The sequence below is a fragment of the Arachis ipaensis genome, chromosome B10 (assembly GCF_000816755.2).
Source record: "Arachis ipaensis cultivar K30076 chromosome B10, Araip1.1, whole genome shotgun sequence".
Taxonomy (NCBI): Eukaryota; Viridiplantae; Streptophyta; class Magnoliopsida; order Fabales; family Fabaceae; genus Arachis; species Arachis ipaensis.
In genome coordinates this window covers 113,234,928-113,239,715 of record NC_029794.2, presented here as the reverse complement: position 1 = coordinate 113,239,715, position 4,788 = coordinate 113,234,928, and positions in this window count along the sequence as shown.

Genomic DNA, 4,788 nt, shown 5'->3' with positions numbered 1-4,788 from the left:
GGATCGGTTGAAGGTTCCTTCCTGATCGAAATCACGTGAGGTTTGGTTAATCGTTAGAGAGGTTAATAGTTAGTTGTTTCCTTAATCTATTGAGTTCACAGTGATTAATGAGATGGATCCGGTTCTCCTTGTTTTAGATGTGATTTTGATTTTCTCTGTAAAGTTGTTTGTGTATTTCACGTTCTCTTCATTTGTAATAATTTACGTTCTTAATTTCCTTAGATGTTGATGTTTTTGTTCTCTAGTTGTTATCTTTTCGTTTCTTCTACGTAAATAATACTTAATGGAGAATAACTTAACCTTCTTACATCTTCCTTGTTATGATCTAGATGTTGTTTTATGTTCTTGTTGTATTTCTTTTAACGTTATTTTCTTACCTTCTTCTTAGTTACATTGATGTTCCTTAACTCTACATCTTCATCTTCTTGTACTTAGATGTAGATCTGGATTCTTGATTTGGATTAGGATTAAGATCTCTCTTCCCTCTCGAAGAGAGAGATTTTGAGATTTGATTTTCACTAATCACCAACCCTTACTACCAATCAGTTTTTCACTACTACTAGGAGGAAGGGGGATTAGGAAGTAAGAAAATAAGGAAAGGGAATCGTTAAACCGCGGTTTTTACCCAAGTCTTTGGGAGAGTTTAGCGGTCCGTGCACAACTTGTGGCTCAAGTCAATTCATCCACTTGACTTTCCTTTAATTAGTAAGGGTTAACTAAGTGGTAGCAATGAATAATTCTCATCGCAATTGACAAGGATAACTAGGATAGGACTTCTAGTTCTCACACCTTTCCAAGAGCCTTTTATAGTTTTTAGTTTATTTTCATTGCCATTTACTTTTCATGCTTCTTATCCAAAACCCCAAAATAACTCATAACCAATAACAAGACACTTTATTGTAATTCCTAGGGAGAACGACCCGAGGTCCAATACTTCAGTTTATAAATTTTAGGGGTTTGTACTAGTGACAAACAACTTTTTGTATGAAAGGATTATTGCTTGGTTTAGAAACTATACTTTACAACGAGATTTTATTAGTGAAATTCTAAACCGTCAAAAATCTATTCATCAGGGACCCCTTGTCTAATTCCCCTGCTAGGACTAAAGTTTTTTGTTTTGCTTCCATTCCATAGGATGTTGTAACTGATTGATCTAACCTCCTCCATAATGATGTGAATGATTTTCTCAGGGAGCTTTAGTTCTAGGAGGCTTTCTTGAATAAAATTCCAATTGATTGTATCATATGCTTTTTCAAAATCGCTTTTGATCGCCATGTAGTTCTTCTTCCCTCTTATTTTCTTCATAGAATGCATTACCTCCTTTGCAATAAGGATGTTATCTTGAATCTTCCTTCCTGGTATGAAACTTGATTGATGTGGACTAATTCTGTCATTTAGGTGAGGTTTGAGCCTTTGCACCAGGATTTTGGTTATAATTTTAAGTCCGACATTGCATAAGGCTATTGGCCTAAATTGTGTGACGAATTCTGGGTGTTGGAGCTCTGGGATGAGAACTATCAGATTGGAGTTAGAGTCCTTCAAAAGGGTGGGATTCCGCCAGCAATCCTTGATGTAGTCACACACTTTGCGCTCTAGAACCTCCCAGTTATTTTTAAAGAAAATGGATGGAAAAATCCATCCTTTCCTGGAGCCTTGAGTGAACCAATGCTAAAAAGGGCCTTTTTGATCTCCATATCTGTTGGTATCATCTCCATATTCCTGCAAACCAAAGGGTCCAAGTTAGGCATGTTTATATTATCTAACCGTAGCGGAGTGATGATTACCTCTTCTTGGTAAAGTCTTTTGTAAGAATTGATGATGTGATCTTTCAGTTCTTGTTCCTCCTCTATCCAATTTCCATTAGCATCTCTAAGCTTGTGAATCTTGTTCTTTCTTCTTCTTATAATGGCTTTAGTGTGATAGAACTTTGTGTTTCTATCCCCTTCAACCACCCACTGCTCTCTAGATTTTTGGAGCCAGAAAACTTTCTTTTTGTCAATAATGTCTTCTAGTTCTCTTTTTAGGTTTGTTTCCAAATTATCCAGAAAAGGATTTTTCCTGTAGCTAATGCTTTTTTGGATGCCATTGATTCTGTTTAAAAGTCTTCTCTTTGTCCTGAAAATATTTCCAAAGTCCATTTTGTTCCATTTACTTAGATCTTTCCTGAGACTGTTAAAGTTGTGAATGAACATGCTGTCCTCTTTCCAATATTTTTCCAAAAACGGCCTGAAATCCAGGTGCATTGACCACATAGCTTCGAATCTGAAAGGTTTGTCATTCCTGCAATATGTTTTTTCATTTTTCGTTAACAAAAGAGGATGGTGGTCAGATCTGGTTCTAGGCAGGACTTTAACAACCGTTTCTTGGAATTTGGTTCTCCACGAGAGATTAGATAGAGCCCTATCCAATCTTTTGAAAACTCTATCGTATCCTTCCCATTGCGGCCCTCTCCAGGTAAACCTAGTTCCAATAAATTCTAGATCTACTAATCCGCATCTATCAATCCAATTAGCAAAGTTTTTGCACATTCTAAGATCAATAGGTCTGCCACATTTTTTCTCAGTCTATCTTTTATCTCGTTAAAATCTCCTATTAACAGCCAAGGTTCTCCCATGTTTCTTGCTATTCTTTCAATACTCTGCCAAATCACTCTTCTATTGTTTGGTTGTGGACTCGCATAAACCGCTGTGAGGCACCAGGGATCTTGGTTGTGACACTGGACTCTTGTATGTATGAATTGCTGGTTAGATTCTAATGTTGTAATAGAGATACTGTTGTCCTTCCAGCATATCCAAATTCCTCCTATAAATCTTTGAGCTTCCTCAATAATGAAATTGTTAAAACCAGTACCTTGGATAATTCTTCTAGCATTATTACCGCTAACTTTTGTTTTCAACAGGATCACAATGTCAGGATTGTATTGTCTTAAGAATTCTTTTAAGGTGCGTCTAAAAGCACAACTAGCCGCACCTCTAACATTCCAAGACATTATAATCATTAAAACCCTTGGAAGGAATTAGTTTAGCTGCATATCTGCAGCTATGCCTTTCTCTCTCTCACTGATTCTGGGAGTTTCACACTCCACTCCTATTATCAGGTCTTCTATCTCCTTTTGCATGTCTATTTCCATAGGCACATCAGATCTCTATTCTAGCTCTCTAGGGTCTGGTAGTTCTTCCTCCTCCACTTTGTAGTATTCTTGCTCTTTGTTGTTGGTTGTTTGGAAAATTTGATTTTGCGTGTCATCATTCGCTACCTTCCAGTTCTCCTTGTATTTAGCTATATTGTTTTCCTTGTTATTCTTGTTGCTTTCTCCCTTGTATATCACTTTCTTTGTGTTGTTCTGATTTTTTCCTGCTTGTATTTGTTGATTTTGTGCCTGAGTCAGTTCTATCTGGTTGTTCTTGTTTTTTTCTGTGTTGCTCTTTTCATTTTGATTCTTATTTGGTTGTTTTGTCTCTTTTCCTTTGCCTCTTTGATTATGTTCTTTCTCCTCTTGTGCTGCTTTTTTGTTGTTTTCTGGCTCTCTTTCCTCCTTATTTTCCATTCCACTTTCATCTGGCTCTTCTATTTCTAACACACTATATCTTGACTTATTATTTTTCTTGCTTTCTTTCTCTTTGATGTGGCTGGCACCAACTTTCTCTTTGTTCATTTCCTTCCTCACTCTCCTTTGTCTCTGGATTATCATCCATGGGCCGTACTTATCTGATTCCTGCTTCATTGTGGCTTCATTTCCTTTTGCTTTCTCTTATTCATTTTTTCCTGCTGCTTCTTGAGTTACTGCTGCTGTTTCCATATTTTTTGCTGCTTGTTTTTCCTTCTCTTCTTTCTCCTTTTGTTGCTGCTCTTTTGCCTCTTTTAATTCCTTCCAAATATCGCAGTTTTTCTGTTCATGGTCTACTTTGTCACATGTAAAGCAAACTTGGTGTGTGCCCTCATACTCAACTTGATATTCCTTTCCATTTACCATGTATCTTCCTAACAGTGGCTTAGTTAAGTCCACCTCCACGCATAGCCTTGCGAATTTTCTCGACAGAGATGCGAGGTGTTGTAATCCACTTTATAGATTCTGTCTATGAGGTCACCTATTTTTCTTAGACGCTTTTCATTGTAGAGTTCGATGGGAAGGCCTGGAAGTCTAACCCATGTTGTGATTTTGTCAATCAAGGTAAGAATGGGATTAAAATTTGGCTCCCAGAGTCTTAAAGCCAAGTAGTGGTCATATATTTTCCAAGGACCATCAAGGAGAGCATGATCTAAGTCATCCTCGGCATAAAACTTCACCAGGTAGAAGTCATTGCCAAGGTCTATGACATCCACTCCACCAAATCTGCCCCACATCATTTCTAGCCTCCTTTTCATGGCTGCGTATCCAATCTATCTTCCCATGAGTTTAACAATTAGGGATTTCCACCATGGCTTCCAGAGTTCTCTTTTAACATTATCATTTATAACAATGTTGAACAGACCGTTTCCCATATCCACAACTGATATGTTTTCTTTTTCTTTTTTCCTTACATCTTCTCTTGGTTCTGTTGTTTCAAGTATTTTCTCCTGGTCACTCATCAATTCTTCATTTTTGGTCTCTGATAGGTCTTCATCGGATGTTGCTCTAGCTCCAGCGACCATGTCCGCATAGGACCTCGTTCTCTGATTCTCTACTTTATCTTCCATCCAATCTTCATGACGAGGGACAAGCGCTTGTGTGCCTGAGAACCCATCTTCCCCTTTTCTAATCTTCTTGCTGTTCCTTGCTTGGTTCTCATGTTCCTGTGGTGGTCAGGA